Raw genomic sequence first — 19,761 nt, forward strand, 5'->3', positions numbered from 1 at the left:
TACAGGCCTATTTTTTCTCTGAGGATAATGCAGACCAATATTGTTAGCTACAGTTCATCATTCTATGTAACCTAGATTTAACAGATGAAAAGAAGCAATATGAAAAATATTTTTAACTAACCTACACATTTATGAAAAAATTAATTTTCAAATAACATTGGTCTACTAAGAAACTCTAATTTCCCAAGAAAACTTTAACATAAAACCTCAACTTCTAAAGAAATTCTGTACAAAAGATTAAATTAATTTTATGTTCCATAAATAGCCAGCTCCATTCCTTGGCCAAGGTGAGGCAGAATATTGTCATGAAAGTACATAGCAGTGGGGAGCAGCTCAAGACATCACTCTACTCATGAAGGACAAAATACATACATCCTAAGGCATACTGCCACTGACCAACTTCCCCTATCAAACCCCACAAGCCTACAGTCACCACTCAATGAATCCCTATCAGGGCATTAATTTACTGATTGGTTAAGGCTCTCATAACCCAATCATTTCACTTCTAAACCTCTTGCATTGTATCACACATGAGGTTTTGGGGGACCGCTCGCATCTGAATAATAATACCATGCACAAACTAGAGTATACATGTTCTTTTTTATCAGATTATACAACTTTTTCTAAGATATAGTGTAAAAAGTTAAATTATCCTGTTAGAAAAGCAAATCCTTTTAAAAAATGTGATCAAATCATTTATTGCATCAGGTTATATGATAGTAGAATAAAACTGAAAACAGTAAGAAAAAAAATAAGACTGTGAAATACATGAAATTGAAAGATATACTTTTAAACAAAGAGAAAGTCTTTGAAAAAATTAGAAACAAATTACAAGATTCCAATAATTAAATGAAAACTGAAATATAATATCCTGGATCACTTAGGATAGAATGAAAACACTACTCAGAAGGGAGATTATGCCTATGAGCACCTTAATTAAAAAATTACAGATTCTATGCCTGTAATCCCAGCAGCTCAAAAAGCTGAGGCCCGGGGATGGAGAGTTCCAATCCAGCCTCAGCAACTTAGTGAAGCACTAAGCAACTCAACAAGACCCTGTCTCTAAATAAAATTCAAAAATGGCAGGGGATGTGGCTCTGTGGTTAAGTGCCCCTGGGTTCAATTCCTGATACCAAACAAAAAATGAATAATGTAAATAAATAAATAGCCTGATGGTACATTTCAAGATCTTAGAAAAGCAAGAAGAAATCACCCCCTAAATTAGTAAACATAAGGAAACAGTAAAGATTAGAATGAATTTAATGAAATAGACTAAAAAACAATGCAAAGGATCAATGAGAAAAGGTGTTGGCTGTTTGAAAAGAAAAACAAGACTGACAAATCATTATTCAAATTTACAAAAATAAAGAGGATACCTAAATTTATGAAACTATATCCAAATAAAGCATGCAGCAAGAGAAACCACTGAAATGTGGTTGATTATTAGGAATTATTTTGAAAAGTTGCATTTCAATAAATTGGAAAATATAAAAGAAATGAATAAATTTTTAGATATGTGACCCACCAAAATAGAACTGAGAGGCTTTAATAACCCCCCTACCAAAATCAATATTAAGCAGTTTGAGAAATGTTAAACCTTCCACACACAGACAGACACACACACACACACACACACAAACACACATACACACACATACTAGAATGACTAAAATTAGAACAATTTTGCTTTTCAAAATATTGTATATAATAAAAATGGAAGGAACATTTTCAAACTCATTCAATAAAGTCAGTATTCCCTTGTCACAAAAATCCTGATAAGAACACACACACACACACACACACACACACACACACACACACACCAAAACAATACACTAGGCTAATATTCTCAGTGAACATAGATGTAAAATCTACAATAAAATAGAACAAATTGGATCCGACAACACAGTGTAAAGATCAGACACTAAAATCAAGTTAGTTTTATCCAAGGAATACAAGCATGGTTCAACATAAAAAGATCTAAATGTAATAAAAAACATAAACAAAATCATAGATTAAAAGAAATCACAGCTGCATCTAAATAGATGCAGAAAGTGCTTTTGATACAATTTAACATATGTTCATGGTAAGAGCACCAAGCTAATTAGATGTAGATGGATCTTATCTCAACAAAATAAGGATTACATGTAACAAAGTCCTACTGATCATCATACAGTACAGGGGAAATTTGAACAAATTTCATTCAAAATCAGGAAAAGAAATAGGATAGCCACAATCACTATCCAATATGATACTTTAAATTTTAGGTAGTGCAATCAGGAAAGGAAAAGAAATATATGGGATACAAATAGGAAAGGAAAAAGTTAAATTATCCTTTTTCAGAGTATATAATTTTATACTTAAAAGACCCTACAGACTTCACCAAATGACTATTAGAACAAATTCAGCAAAGCAATAGGAAACAAAAATCAACTTAGTAAAATCAGTAATTCGTTTCAACACACTAATAACAAATTTGCTGAGTATGAAATTAAGAACATAATTTCATTTACAGCAGCCTTAAAACAAGTAAAATGCCAAGGAACAGATATAACCAGGTAGGTAAAAGAACTCTGCAATGAGAGCTACAAAATACTAAAAAAAGGAAATTAAAGCAGACACTGAGAGATGGAAGGGCCTCCCTTGTACATGGACTGGTAGAATTGATATTCTTAAAATGGCCATATTACTGAATGTAATCTACAGATTCAACACAAAATACCATTCACCACAGGATTAAAAAAAAATTCTCAGTTCATATGGAAGTAAATCATTCTCCAGGTCAAAATAATCCTGAGTAAATGCTGGAGCCATTATAATATCCAAATTCAAAACTTTATACAGAGCCATAGTAACAACAACAACAACAAAAAAGTGCTGGCATGAAAACAGACCTGTAGACCAATGGATTAACATAGTGAACCCAAAATAAAAACATGCACTTACAGATATCTGATTCTCAAGCAAAACACCAAAAACACTTGTTGCTGGAAAAAAAAAAAGAAAGAGAGACTCTTCAGTGAATGCTCCTGGGAAACTGAATATCTACATTTTAAAAATTGAAATGATTAATATCTGTACCACTGTACAAAAATCACCTCAAAAAGGTTTTGATGTAGGACCTGTAACTGTGAAGGTACTAATACCCAGCAAAACATGCAAGATAAAGACAAAGTTAACAATTTCCTAAATAGACCCCAATAGTACAATAATCAGAAGAAAGATGAAAAATTAAAAAGCTTCTACACAGCAACAGAAAAAATCTACAGAATGAGATAAATTCTTTGCTAGATATTCATCTGATGGAAGATAAATATGCAGCATATTTGAAGAAGTCAAGACAGTTAACATCAAGGGACAAGTATTTCAATCAATAGAATGGGCACATGATCTAAATAGAAACTTCCCAATAGAAGTAGAAATGGCCAATAAATATATTTTTAAATACTTTTAGCCATAAGGAAAATGCAAATTTCACTGAGATTCCACCTAACTCCAGTCAGAATATTTATGATTGGAAGAAAATATCAAAGCCTAATGAGGATGTGCAGAATGATGAACCTTTGTACACTGTTTGTGGTGATGGATATAACACAGCCACTATGGAAATAGTGTGGTGGTCTCTCAACAAACTAAAAATAGAGCTACCAAATGATACAGTCATGTTATTGCCGGGTACATATGTGAAAGATATGCTGTCAACTTATAAAGCTATGACTCCATTTCAATCTTTATTGTGGCACTATTTACCACAACCAAGGTATACAATTAGCATAGGTATCCATCAATAGATTCCTGATAAAAGAAACTATGGTATTTTATCATTCAGTCAAAATCAAGATTTATGTAGAATTGCTTTTTCTATTGGGGGATTCCGATTTTGCCAAAATGAATTTTTAATGTTTTTTCCTATTTCTAGTTCTATATAGAATATCATTTGCTGAGTGCATTTATCAAGTCTATAAGTCATTTTGGCTAGCTCTAAAAATTTTGGGACCTTCCACATAAAAGATTACATCATCAAGCAAACAGAGGTCATTCGACTACCTGTTTTCACATTTCCATAACTTTAATTTCATCTTCTTGCCCAGTTGTTCTGGATAGACTTTCAAGAACTATGCTGAATAAAAGTGGTGAGAACAAGCATCTTTGTCCTGTTCCTGATTTTAGAGGAAATTATTTCAGTTTTGCTGCATTGGGTATAATGCTGGCTTTGGGTCCCTCAAATAAAACCTTTATAATTTTGAGATAAGTGTCTTCTATCCCTAGTTTCCCTATCATTATTAACATGAATGGGTGTAGCGTTTTAACACTGACCATTTTTGCATCAATTGATATGATCCTATAATTGTCTTTAATCCTTTTGTGGTGAATTACATTAATTAATTTCCCTATGTTGAACCAACCTTGCATCCCTTCAATGAAAACCACTTGATCATGGAGTGTTATCATCTTGATGTACTTTTGAAGTAGTTGGCTAAAATTATTTAAGGATTTTTGCATTTAAGTTCATGAGGTATATTGGTGTGTTTACCTGGGATAGAGTTTCTTCACATTTCCCACACTCGTCATAAATTTTCAGATTCAAGAATCCTTCTGTTTCATCCTTCCTGGTAGCTGGAATTCAGGCACATTTCACTGAATGCATAAGCTTGTAATTCAGGAAGAGAAAAGTAAAATAATAGAATCATGATTCAAAGGCAATACAGTTCAGAACACTAACTAGTTTTAGATAGTGACAATTAGCTTGAACTAAGAACATATTCTCTCTCTAAAATGAAGAGCTCTTTGTTCTTGAACAAGTTGTTTCTTTTAGGCTGAAGTCTCTCTAAAATAGAAGGATTGTGTTGCTTTAGTTCTCTAGGTCATTATGAAGATTTAATGAAGTGATACAAAACCATGCTAAGAGAAATAGCAGAGCAATGGGATAACTTGTTCTTTACTACTGAACTGTATTGGACTCTCTTGCAAAATGCAAGTTGTGCATTTTCACAGGTTGCAACCTTCAGTGTTTTATTACCAGAAAATGTTCTTGAGACTCATCTTTGTTTATTAGCTGTCCTCTTGTTTGTACTTTAGACTTAAGGTCAAATCAGCTGCTTATTAATTTATAACAACTCTTTTAGAAATGTGTTCTCTTCTGATATTAAAAAATGTAATTATCTCTTTTGTGAAACTTATCACACCAAGTGCAGAAAATTAATAAATTCCAAAACTTGGCATGAACTGCTGTTACCCCCTTCTCTAACATATCAAATGGAATGAACAGACTTTGTTAGAATGCTGGTTAATCTTCATGTTACTCTCCAAATGGTTTAGAAGACAAAACTCTTTCTACATGGATACTAATGAGTTATGATAGTGTTTAGCTTGCTTGAATCTAAAGAATCTGCCTTAGATTCATAACATTTTGCTACTGGATTCCTTGTGAGGCAGAATTTGAAAATATTCTGAAAACTGGAGGCAAGATGCAAGTTGCTTAGGGAATTTTCATCACTATAGAATTTTGGAGGCATAGTGGAAGAGAAAATCATTTGTGTGAGTTCAAGAATGAATGAGGGGCCTCGGACATGGTTCAGGAGAAGAGTCATCCCTGGGGATGACCATCATAGCCTATCAAAGCTATCAAAGCCTCATGTGGAAATTCTACTGGCCAAAGTTTCAAAATATTCTTATGTGGAATATGACTAAACATCTCTTCATTAAGATAGATACACAAAGATTTCAGAAAATTCTCTTGAGAGGCAGAATAATGCCAGATGCTATGGCACATGCCTATAATTCCCAGTGTCCCAGGAATCTAAAGCAGGAGGATGGTAAGTTTGAGGCCAGCCCAGAACTTAATAAGAATCTTTCACAAAACAAAAATTATAAAGGAGTACGGATGTTGCTTAGGGGTAGAGCATCCCTGAATTTCATAACTTTAACCACAACACACACACACACACACACACACACACACACACTCACACACACACAGTATAAATATTACTTAGAGCCATTTTAAACTTAGGTTTCTGTGATTTGTGACTCTTCTGATTTGTAAACAATATGTAGCTGTTTAACTGTCACTGATTTCTTCTCTGGATTTGGAATCAAAGTTTTTGAAACATTTTGCTAATTACACTTATGTGGTTACAAACACGTGGAAAAGCTTCAAGCTGTACCCCATCTAGATGGTTCTTCATAAAAACCCTATTCTCTTACTGATTCCTCAAAGAAGATCAAAAAGAGAATACTGAACATACTAAGTACATTGAGGTGTAAAAAAATACTGTGATGTCCAAAGCCTTTATACAGTTTAAATGTGAAGCAAATTTCTTGGACTGACAGAGTTCCCAGGCTTGTCTTCTCTTTTTCAGAATGAAATAACTTGAATACTATCTTTAGGTGCATTATAATCATAGATATTAGTGGAATGAATAATGACATAGTCAAACATGCAGATAAAATAATTTGATCAACTTTTTTCTCAGTATCTTTCTTTTCCCTCTTCTTTCTTCCCCTTTGAAGGCATTCTGCAGGGATGACAGAGACATGAATTTGCATCTTGATAGAACAGTGCTTTTGGTACTCCTGTTAAAGTTTGAATGCTTTGGCAAACTTATGCTCTCTAAGAATATCTAAGAAGTACTAGAGTAACTTTCAAGTATTCTTCAGTCTATTTATAAGCACTAAAAAATAAACACATCTTTGACCCAGAAAAATGCCCCCTGCCCCCCTAAATATTCCGTTGCATTGTGTCTCCAATTTAACATTCACTCATCTATGATACTTTGCCTGATATTTTCTGGTATGAATAACTGAGAACATCTTGTACTCAGATCATCTTTAAAAATTTATACAATTTATATAAATAGTTCACGTTCTTCTTTTTTCTTTTTTTCTTTTTTTTGGTGTGCAGTGTTCCAATTTCATGGATGAGAGACTCTTCAATCCTAGATCTATCTTTTTTTTTTCAGAAATATATCATGTAAGCTAACAAACTAATGGAAAAAAAAATATCACCTAGCTAGGATCTTATAATTACACACTAAAAGTTATTTAATTTGTTCCCTTTTTTAGCACCTTTGACTTCATGGATTTTTATGAATCTTATATTTGCTCTTCTCTTGATTTCACTAGAATCCAAAGGCAAAAGGAAACATCAGATTGAGGCCTGATTTAACATAGGTCTGTACTATTTTTCTGTGAGTTAAGAAGATCATGAAAACTCCATCAAAGCTTTAAACCAATGTTTATTTCTTTCAAACATTTAATTCAATGAAAAAATCTACTTTAAGTTAAAGGAAAGGTAAAAATATCATTTTGGTTGAATAAAGTTAACAAGTATCATTTTTAAAAAGACTCCCAGATACTTTATAAAAATTGAAAATTTTTTATCATGACCTTCACTTAATGTTCATAAGTCAACTAAACAACTCAGTATTTCAACAAAGTCAAAACAAGGCAAATCAGAAATCTGAAACCCAAAAGATAAACAAAGCATAACTCACCTCAGCCAGATTATCCTCAAGGATTTGACATGAAGGCTGTGGGTTGGAAATAGCACCTGCTATGTTTTCTCCCTGGTTAAAACTTCTGTTGTGTACCCAGTTGTCCCTTTTAAGTCTGACACAAGGACACCCTGGGACTGGCCTCCCACAGTGAGAGCTGGGTAAACAACCTCTCTGTGTTTTCACTGGGAATCTGCTACTAGCCTCCTGAAGGCTCTTACTGATTCTGTGAGGACTGCAAAAGGCAAATACTTGGTTATTTCATTTTTTTTTCTCTGAAACTACTTGCATTAAAAAAAAAAATGCCATGGGAAGAAATGGAATGTCTCAGTGAAAAGAATCTTAACATTGAAAACCCATCAAAATAGAGTAGGGCATACAATTATAGGTTTTAAAGAGTTCTGAAAATGTATCCATATTTCTTGGGGCCTGCTAACAAACAAGAAATTCAAACAATGCAGGTGGAGATGTGTGACTTAAAGGGTAACACTGCTGCCTTCTTGAAAGGCTCTCCTTAAGGGCTTTTTGAGGACACCATTAAAAATCCTGGTATTTAAATAGTAATCAGGTGAGATGATGAATACCTTAGTTAATTTGACTACAAAGACATTTCACTATGCTAAAGTATATTAAAGCATCATGTACTCCTTAATTAAACATATACAACTAGAAAATAAGAGTGAAGCTAAGCTAGAAATACTTGTATTATTAAACCAATTGAAGAATTTAAAAACCATCTCTGAAAGACATTTTCAAGCATTTGCTCTCACCATCTACACATTTTAACCATCACCTGGAGGAATCAAGCATTGGCCACAGCGAAATAATTCAGAGCAACAATCACTGGGGCAGAATAAGATAGCTGAGTTGCTGATTAAGAATTCACAACAATCAGCTCATAATTTTGTTATGAAGGTATCAGAGGTGAGACCTGCCAATCCTGATTTTAATTGCCCCCAACACTGACCATGGAATTCTTTTTAACTATATTGCAAAGTATACTTTCTTTCAGCCCTGTGATATTCTTTCCCTATATCAAAAGTAGACCTTATATAGAGAAGAAACAAGGCAAAGTTCAGGTTGTCTCTAAGCACCATCTGGGGGTATCATCAAATGTCACAATTAAAAATGGTTAATTTATTAAGTATCAAAATGTGCCAAGAGGGTAGTATTAGCAATACAGTACCCTTGGGGTTTAAGTTGAACACTTTCTACCAATAATTATTTTTTTTACTCTTCTATATAAAGAAAGGCCTGTAAGTAACTTGGTCACAATATAACTGAAATATAAAGCTTCAAAAGTACTGAGGTGAAAGTCTGGAAAGGAGAGAAAGCCATACAGATACAAAAAAAAAAAATGCATGAGGGATATAAACTTCCTAAACCAATATTTCAAAAGTAATTTCATTTACTAAGTAAGTTCATTTACTAAAATTACTCCTGAAAATTGTATTATCTGATTAGATCCTACTAATCTCATATACCTTTCTCACTAAAATGTGTGCATCGGAGACAAATTAAGGAGATTAAGCTATTTTCTGTAGGTGTACATTTGGACATACTTCAGGAATTTTTATCCTGCTATATGGAGTTCATTATATTCTTACCTTTGTACTTCATCAGAAATTTCAGACACTTGAGATTCTACCTTGCCAATTCTGAATTGCATCAACTTCATTAATGAAAACTCATTATTTTCATTCAACTCCTAAAATTTTTGAAGCTCTATTAAATGTCTAAAAAAATTGAAAGAACATATTTTTAAAATATTTTATGGTATATGAACACAATGTCTTTATTTTAATTTTATGTGGTGCTGAGGATTGAACCCAGTGCCTCACACATGCTAGGCAAGTACTCTACCAACCGAGCTATATCCCTAGCCCGAAATGACATATTCTTAAAATAATTGTTACCCAAATAATCACTTTTATATTTTGTTCTTTAGTTTAGAATCAATAACTAAGAGAGAAATTTTAAATATGTGTATAAAAGATGCTGGGATTTTATCATCAAAGTCAATTGCATTTGTATATTCTTTGGGGTTGGAACCCAGGGCCTTGCAAAGGCTACACAAACTATCTTCCAATGACTAGGACTTCAACCATGAATCATTCTCATGTTAGTATCAGTAATGTGAAAACTAAAATGTTGTAAAATTATTTCATAATTGAAAAAAATTTTTCAACAATTCAAGAGTATGGTATACTTTGACTTCACATTTTTTGGTTCTTGCTAATTGTCTTATTAATACAACTATCCTTAAATTTTGAATGGTTCTCTGATAAAGTCATTTTTCTGAAAGATAAAGTCAGTTTTTACAATGATGAAAAATGAAATATTTAAAAATGCCATCTTACTCTGAAAATTCTACAAAAGAAGTTTCCTCAAGGAATATAGATGACCCACATAAAATGCAAATTTCCAAAATAAAATTTTCAGTGAAAAGAATTAAAGCACATTACAGATAAATAAAATAACCTCTGAAAATAGAGATGCTCGTTTTTGGTTTTCCTCTAAAATCTCTCTTGTTCTTTGTCTAATTTCACATCTATGAGTCTCTTCTTGACCATTTTTAATTTTATTGTCTTGCACATATACTTTGAGGTTTGCAAAATCTTCTTCCAACTTCTTTTGGTTGTTCTGTATTTTTTCACATGTATTTTGTAGGCTTTTAAAAGCAAGTTCAAATTGTCCATCCAACTGTAAATATTTTGAAAATGTAGCTTCTAGGTTTGTATTGAGATTATTGGCCTGCATGAATAAAACAACAGTGTTTCATAATAAAAGAAGCATGTTGAGAATATTTGAGCACAAATTTTTCCAACAAATCCTAGTAAGATTGCCTTTTCAAAGATCTACTAAAAAACCTATGAAAGTTCTTCACTCTCTGCTTTGGATAGAGGTACGAGACATGATTGAAACATTTGTATGTTTTTATAATCTGTTTAAATTAAACAAAAACTGACTTGTCCCATTATTTTAAAATTAACCTGAAATTTGAGGAAAGCATAATAGCCTTTCTGTGCAAGTTATCTAGAAATCCATTTAACAATTACACATAGCTTCTGTATCCAATCATAGAAATAAAGGTATGAAATAATTCAATTCCCTGGAACATTCCATGGAATGGTATTCTCTGATTTAATCTGCCTTGCTACACCATGGCAATGGAGGTGTACTTAAAAAAAAAATTTAACCAAAGGGGGGAAAAAAAAAAAAAAACCTCTCAACACATGTGAGGATAGATGTACAATTCTCAGCATTCCGGAGGGTATTTAAGTAGTTTATTTTTTTTAATTTTTATTTATTTATTTAGTTAGTTTTTTCTTAACCACTGATTGATCCCAGGAGTGCTTAACCACTGAGCTATATCCCCACTTCTTTTTGAGACAGGGATTTGCTAAGTTGCTGAGATTGGCCTTAAACTTGTGATCTTCCTGCCTTAGTCTTCCAAGTCACTGGATTGCAAGTGAGAAATAATGCATGATATTATAAAAAATGTAAAAATGAAATTCAGAATTTATAAACAAATGCACTATAAAGGTAATTAAAATGTAATAAAATTAATTATAATAAAAATCCAAAGAACTCTGTCCACTGACATTTTTATCCTAAAACATTTAACATTATTTAAGCAGGTGCAGATCAATGGTTGACAAATACAATTTAGTACATACTTCCCCTGTGATTTGATCTAGTTTCTTCTTCAAACCCTGTACCTCATCTTCTACTTCAAGGTAATTACTTGATGAGTATTCTAGAGAATCCTCTGACATAGATTGCTCTGTCAGGTTATCAGTAAGTTCTTGTGGAAGTTGTCTCACATCTACCTGAGGAGATGTGTCAAATATTTTGTAAATCACTTCACTGTTAATAATATTTAAAAATGAAAGGGACTCTGAGAAATATTATCATTAATCCATTTTCTTTTCCTCATGTGTATAAAATTATGTTTATTTCTGAATTCCAACAAGGGCATGGAAGGTGCTTTCTTCCTGCCTAGTTACTATCATAACTCTTAGACAATAGATTTAGCTCTGTATCCACTTCATACTTGATGAAATGCTTCACAACCTAGTGAATTCTCCAACTGAAATGGTTATGCAGGTCCAACTAGGAGTAGTGAATACTATACAGAAAATCATCCTTTTTTTTAACAGAAGCTCAACTTAAAAACTGAGTTCTAAACATATTCAATCCTCTTCACAGATCCATAAATTCCTGTCTCCTAAAAAATGAGACCCAAAACAACCTGACCTTTACCTCCCTCCCTCTCTTCAACTCCTTCAACCCTCTCCCCTCCTCATCCCATTCACACTGTACAAAAATCTACTTGTTTAATTGGGAATTTGAACAACTTTGTTGAAAATGGGAATTCAGTGACAAATTAATAAATCAGGGATCTGCAATTATCTTTGCACTAGAATAGTTCCTATCTGTTAGATGATAGCATTTGAAACTTGAAATGAAAAGTATTAGCAAGTTATCTGTGAAGATAGGCAATAAATTCCAGAGACAACAGAAAAATTAAATCAACATGGGTTTTGCTGCAATGCAATGCATTTGTCCCAAATTATGTTAATGACAGTAGATCCTTTAATAGTGTTGGAAGGAGATGAGAATAAAAAATTGAGCAAGTTGTTTTCAGAATTAAGTCAAATTTAGCTTTATAAAATCAAATTACCAATTAGAAATGTATAAAATGCTAGTGAAAGAAGTCAATTAAAAACAATATCATCTACATTTCACTTCAGCTGGGATTGTCAAAGTAACCCACTGAATTTAAACTAGATATGAGCATTTCCGTTTATCTGTTCAATCATGGTCTTAAAAAGTATGGCAACATAAAGACTTTCAAGTTAATATTGAGTGCTGGAATGTACTCCTGGTGTTAGATTATGGGCATAGCTTGCACAAGTCCATTGATTTCTATCCTCAACACCAAAAGCAGATATTGTTTCAGCAACATTATTCCTACATTATTAATCATCAATATCAGCATATCTCAACTAAAAATCTATGACTTATCCTCTTGAAACTTCATTCCTATGTAAATAAACAATGCCTAGGAAAGACATAATGTCTTTACTCAAAATAAAGCATCTATACTTCCAAGGCTTTAAATGCCCACCCCCCCCCTTTTTAAATCAGTTTCATGCAAGGCTAAACTTTTTGTTTTTAAAGGGCACACAATTTTACATATTTATCAGATAAAGTGTGTTACTTCAAAACATGTATACAATATGTAACCATATCACATCTATCCTTCATCATGTGGTATTTATGGAAGAGCATTTTCTCTGTTTCATTCCTGGTGGAAACCTAAGAAAAATCAAGGAGACCTTTAGCTAACACTCAGTGAAGTATGTGTCAAAATTACCTCTGAAGCTAAAGTTTGAACATGTACATTTATTCAATGGAAGGGTTGCAATACATGGATATCCACTGGAGAAAAATTAGATGTAAATTTCAGAGCTTAGAGAAGTAAAACTTTCCAAGAGTTCACAAGGTGTATTGAAGAAAATTAATCTATGTGCATAAGAAATGCTAAATATAAAGAATTTTAAAACTTAAAAAGCCTTTTTCTAAATTACAACAGGTTGAAGACATAAAGATTAGGAACTCTGGCCATGTTAAAACATAAAGTTTGAGGGCTGTGGTTGTGGATCAGTGGTAGAACACTTGCATTGCATGTGTGAGGCACTGGGCTCAATCCCAGTGAATAAAATAAAGATCTATCAACAACTAATAAAATACAAAATAAATAAATTCTGCACTCTGATACTGGTAACTCATATGTATACAGCCAGCCAATCCATAATAAGTGTCTTAGCTCTACACACATTTGGACAGATAAAATTTTCCAAAGTTCTTTAAGTTCCCTATTCCTGAAAGTATTCTACATGTATTCTATTATTTCAACATTTTTGCAGTCAGTTATAAGAATTGTAGCTATTGATAAATGATAAATCCAGGCACTGTACTTAAGTAAGCATTTTACATATACCAATGGACTTTCTATTACCATCTGAAACATGGAATGATATAAATATAAGCAAGCTGTGTCTAGTGCTCTTCCATCAACCTAGTTATTTCTCTGAAGGCTTGTGTTTCATAATACCATTTGTAAATATCCTATTTGTTGTGCTCTTCTCAGAAAATTCTGATATTTTTTGCTGCTCAGTAAGATTTGTTTCTTTTTTATTTTTTTGTAAAGTCTGACACATGAGTAAATGTGAAATAAGGGAAATAAACTGACTTAATTTATCACAAATGACATAATTACCATAATGTATTATAGTATATCATTGTCTCCAAATGTTTTTTGTACCGAAATAGAAGATTACTTGGAGAAAAGTGTTCCTCTTCTCCTACATGAGGAAATGCTGCCCTAACTAGAGTCTCTGCTGGCTATGCTTTGCCTGCTTACTGAATGGTGGGAATAATGAGCTAACCTCCATAATAGTATACAAAGAGAGTGAAATTGCTGCCCCAAACTAGAGAAGTTATGTTAGTAACAAGGGTTTTGAGACTATGGGAAAGTCATCAATTCCTGTGTACATTTTTAAAAGCCTTTTCTCTGGATATGGCCAGTGTGAAAGTCACTACTGTACTGCTGCTGACAAATGAAGTTGAATTAAGAACATTAATTAGGCCAATGGGACCAAAATGCCACTCTCAACCCCCAAATAGGTACATTAATGATATACATGTATAGCTTTAAAATTCTCTATGCTTTTCCATGGTGGATCTAGTTACTGTTCCATATATGTTCACACACAAATGCAATACATTCACACAAAGAAACAAGCATTTGAAAACAACATAAAATGATTTAAGAAACATTTTTTTCCTGCCATGCCTCTCTCCTTTTGTTTGCAAAGATGATTTGACAGAATTCTATCTTTTAAATTCTGGCATTATATTCTCAAATATATATTGCCTCTGGGTATCCTTAGGTTCTGCTTTCACCTGAAGATTCATTTCAGTAAGTGGGGAGAAAGTCTAAAAGCTTAATCAAGAGCAGTATCTGCAAATTTAAAAAAATACTAAAAACAAGTAGTTGATCAAACTATACAGACCTTTATTCCACATGAATTACTCAAATTTCAACTGTAGAAATGACAGGTAAATTTGTCACAGAGAAAAAAATTTTAGAAAACAAAACAGAATTAAAAAAAATTTTAAAACTCAGTTAACTTGTCCTATGATATTTTCAAAGCTCTTTATCCTGTATCTGAACATAAATATCCCTATATTAACATTTGTGCTACCGATTGAACTCAACTCACCTTTTATTCCTCCATTCAGAAAAGATGCTGATCATCTATAAGATGCCAAAATAACCAATGAATAAATTTAGCCATAAATGTTATGATTTCATCTTAGGGAGATATGAAATTTTGGTTTAAATCTAAATAATAGAGAGTCACACACTGTGTAACAATGCTTTGTGAGAAAACAGATTACATATTTTAACAGTGGTCCCAGAAGTTTGTGGAAGATATAGGCATTTTGTATAAGCACATACCTACAATGATTGCATAGTGAATGCCAACAACATATTTCTCACATCATGTCCCCATCATTATGTGAAACATGACCACACATATTATGTTAAAGGGGTATTATAAATAATGTAAGAAATTTGATGCTATATTGAAGACTAATTTACCAGATTTGAGTTACTTCTTGCAGTCTTTAATTCTGCCTTCAATGTCCCAGAAGACAGTTGAAATTCTTTGTTCAATTCAATTTGTTTATTATGTTTCTCATCTTTTTCTCTTAACTGGTTATTCATTTTTTCCAAAAGCTGATCAAAATCTCTTAACTTCTTCTCTTTTTCTTTTAAATCATGCCTGCAGTTAAATATGGTTATCTTAAAATGCTTTTAATCAGAAAACAAATGGTGCATTTTGTGTTCTTGTTCTTCATACGTTAATTCATTAGGCTAATAAAAAATTCTATGTTCTATGATTTTTTTTCTTTCTAGTTCTCACCTCTTTAAATTTCTCCTTCAATCTTTTTGGAAACATTTAAACATGAAAGTTAATAATGAAATATTTTTCTGTCAGTTGGGAAAAGGCTAGTAACTTACTAGTAACTAGTAACTTCAGTAGATATTATGGAAAGGGACTCTTGAAATGTATCCATAAATTGAGTGTTTGAAATAATTTGGGAGGGGAATCCTCAGAGTGCGTGCCTGCTGGGGCCCCTGTGTTCCATCCCAAACATTGCCAAAACAAAACAAATAAAAAAAAATATCATTTTTGCATTGTTATAACTCTTCCTTAGTTAAGAGAGTTTTAAAGACTAATTGTTTATAAACAAGTTTATAAATTCATTAGTATTTAGCTTTTATATTTATGAATAAAATAGCAACTACTGCAATTGATTGCCATTGTAACATACCACCTTCAGAAGTTGTTCAGGCAGCATATGTCTGCACATTACCATAACTGAAGACCAGGCTAAGGGGTCCAATTCCTGTTGTTCCACCTTTTAATGTTTCTTTTAGGTAACACTTTCAATTTCGCTTGTTTACCATTATATATTTTATAAAGAACTCACAATCCCTTTTGGAACAAGGCATAACCTAATATTTATTCCAATGATAAAGAATACGTGTCCTTTCAACATAGAAATTTAAACAAATTTTATTACAAATGAGGGAGAAATTTTAAAAAATGTTACTTTCCATTTCACATTTTGTTTAATAGATGTTAGGATTCCATCCATAGCCCAGGGTGTAATTCAGCAGAAGCATACTTTGAGCCAACCCTTGGGTTTGATCCCAAGCACCAGAAAAAAAAACTGCATAAATATTTAAAAACACATTTTGGGGTGCACAAAATGACTTTTTCATAAGGCAAACTCCCCAAAACAAAGGCCAAATGTTTTCTCTGATAAGTGGATGTTATTCCATAATGGGTAATGGGTGTGTGAGGAAGAATGAAAGAACTTTAGATTGTGTAGAGGGGAGTGAGGAGAGGGGAGGGTTTGCAGGGATGGGATAACGGTGGAATCAGATGGATATTCTTACTCCATATACATGTATGATTACATTACTGATATGGCACGTTCAGCCATAGGAAGAACTTGTCTCCATTTGTGTACAATGTCTCAAAATGCATTCTACTGTCATGTGTAATTAATTAGAACAATTTTTTTAAAAAATGGCCATTTCATTCTCTTTGGTGAAAATATAAATTACTATAAACTGTCCCGAGAGCAATTTAGAAATATTGATCAAATATCTGTTCATGAAGTTACTATTCTTTTCCCAAATAATTCTATATTGAAAAATGTATTCTAACTAAGGAAAATAAACATTAATTTCTATGAAATTAGGTCAGATTCAGGAAATGGATGGAAACTGAGACAATTTTTTATGCATATTAAGTCATATTTGTAAGTTTAACCTTCATATTTTTTCTCTCCGATGTGGTAACTAGAAAGGCAAAGTAAAAGAAAGGCATGGGGTGGTCTCAGGGAGATCAAAGGAGCTCATTGAAGTAAAAGGAGAAGGGGGTAAAGCAAAAAGGTAGGGAATAATATAGACCAAATTATATAGTCACATAGTGTGTAAACATGAATATGTAACAAAAATCCCACCATTTAAACAAGTGTAATGACTCAACAAAAATATGGAAATAATAACTTTTGTAAATGAGGTTCAGTGAAACATTGATTGTAATACAAAAAGTAAAAATATGAATGAAAAACAATCCCCAATTCTGCTTTTTAAATCAATAGTGAGATTCCTTTTATAGTGAGATTTCCATATAGCCATTGATATTATGATTGGAAATAACATGAATTTGGTTATTAGAAGTAATCATAGTTAGCAATATGTCACCTTTTTGTAAGGATTTCAGACTCTACAAGTATAAGTAGTTTTCTCCCTTGAAAAATTCCAGCAGGTAAATCAGCAATTACAAAAATTCCCTATGTATATTAATGTGAAAAAAAAGAGTCCAAACTTTCTTTCAATCGAGGGTATCATACCTCAAGTGGCAGAGTTCTTGTTTCCATTTTATTTCTCTCTGCTCTAACTTAGATTTCATATTTTCCATTTCTGATAATTTCTCTTTCATTCCACAAAGTTTATTTTCTCCTTTTTCCACTTCTTGTATATGTAATAAACACTGTGAACAGTGACTTTTGTCAAGTTCTATTATTCTTTGACATGAATCAAATGCTTTTTGGATTTTTGGTAGGCTATGAGGATCTGCATCATAGAGAAAACAAGACAGAAATAAAATATTTGAGTATTTTCATCTGAGAGGGATTCTACATCTCCCCATGTACTACTCCCTCATACACTGAACAAATGTGTAAAGAGTACCTATGGCAGCTGAGGACCCTGCTCTCCTTTAGCTTAAAGTCTAGTGGAGAAGACTTACAGTAGAGAATTCAGCTAGACAGATGATCTAACAAAGCATAAAAACAAGATCATCAAGGGTCAAGCTGTTTATATGTAACCTAACTAAATTCCAAAATATAATGAAAAAGCAGAAGAGGCCTGAAAGATATTTTTCAAAACAAATTGCACTTTTAGGAGGCAAACTGAAAGTAACCAAAGAGTATGGTGACTCTTGCATAGCACAGGTTTGAACTCTGTGAATTATCAAATAGAAGAGCAATCAACTACTGAAAATCAAGACAAAATACAATATAGCAAAGAAATGGCAGAAACTATCAAACATCTTTCTATAACTCTTGATGTAAATGTTCTAAACTCTCCAAATAAAAGACACATATTGGTAGAATGGATTTGAAAACAAGATCCAACTAGATGTTGTTTCAAAGAAACTCATCTCATATTCGAAGCCACTGTATTAGTCAGCTTTTTCCCTGCTCTGACTAAATGACCTGACCAACACAACTGTAGAGGAGGAAGGTTTTATTTGAGGGCTTACATTTTCTGAAATCTTAGACAATAGAAGGCCAGATCCATGCATAGAGGATTGAGGCAAAGGTGAGTATCATGGTGGGAGAATGTGTTGAAAGGAAATAGCTCAAGTTATGATCAGGAAGCAGAAAGGGTCCACTTGCTGCCTACTAATATATACTGAAAGCCACTCCCCAATTCTCAAGTCCTCTAGCCCCATCCTATCAGCTTTCAGTTACCAAATACTTAATCCCAATCAGGAGATTCAATCGTGTACTGTGTTAACACTCTTACAACTCAATCACTTCTCCTCTGAGCCTTCTTGGACTGTATCACACACGAGCTTGTGGTGGACACCTCACATCCAAACCATGACAAACACTCATAGACTGAAAGTAAACTCCTGGAAAATGTTTCCATTCTTAAATTCCAAAATTTAAGCAGATCTGAAGCAAAACTCACAAGAGACAGGGAATGCTACTTTATACTAGTAAAATTTCAATTCAACAAGAAAATATATCAATAGAAATTATGTATGCCTGAAATTATAGTGACTCTAATTACATAAAAACAATGCTTCTTTAAATCACAATAGCTCAACTGTGGTACCAACTTAGATGTACTTTAATAGATAAGTGTATATGCACACAATAGAATATTACTCAGCATTAAAGGAGAATAAAATTATGGCATTTTCAGGGAGATGAATGGAGTTGGAGAATATCATGCTAAGCAATGTAAGCAAAAACAAAACAAAACAAAACAAAAAAAACCCCAAAGACTGAATGTTCTCTCAGATAAATGGATGCTAATCCTCAATTGGGGGAGGGACATGGGAAAAGTAAAGGATCTTTGGGTAAACAAGAGGGTTGAAAGGTGAGGGGGCATGGGGACAGGAAAGATGGTGGAATGAGATGGACATCATCACCCTGGGGACATATATGACTGCACATATAGTGCGACACTACATCATGTACAACCAGATAAATGAAAACTTATGCTGCATACAGTGAATTACATATATTCTGCTGTCATATATACCTAAATATATACATAAATAAACTAATAATGTTTCTTGACATTAAATATCAGATAGACCCCAAATAATTAGGGAATTTAAAAATATCCTTGTCACCATCAGACAGAATATGCAAGGGTGAAAATAGATATTTTGACCTAAAGAATATTATCATTCAAATGTACCTAATAGCTACAGGATATTTCACCACAAAATAGCTGAATTCACTATCTTCCTAACAATGCATGGAACCTTTTTCAAAATAAACCATATTCTAGGTCACAATGTAAGTCATTGCAAAAATAAAATAAACCTGATATAATTATACACATTCTATCAGATCATAATGA

At 32.8% G+C, this 19,761-nt stretch overlaps 1 long non-coding RNA gene across 1 annotated transcript; it reads right to left on the reverse strand.

The window, feature by feature from the left end:
* Positions 1-1,952: 1,952 nt before the first annotated feature.
* LOC144365024 (uncharacterized) lies at positions 1,953-19,465 on the reverse strand. Its single transcript, XR_013423286.1, has 3 exons — positions 17,508-19,465; positions 4,535-15,358; positions 1,953-2,987 (listed from the first exon to the last, which is right to left on the reverse strand). It is a non-coding gene; the product is annotated as an uncharacterized LOC144365024 (long non-coding RNA).
* Between the last annotated feature and the right edge of the window lie 296 nt (positions 19,466-19,761).

This window comes from Ictidomys tridecemlineatus, chromosome 6 (assembly GCF_052094955.1).
Source record: "Ictidomys tridecemlineatus isolate mIctTri1 chromosome 6, mIctTri1.hap1, whole genome shotgun sequence".
NCBI classification, from domain to species: domain Eukaryota; kingdom Metazoa; phylum Chordata; class Mammalia; order Rodentia; family Sciuridae; genus Ictidomys; species Ictidomys tridecemlineatus.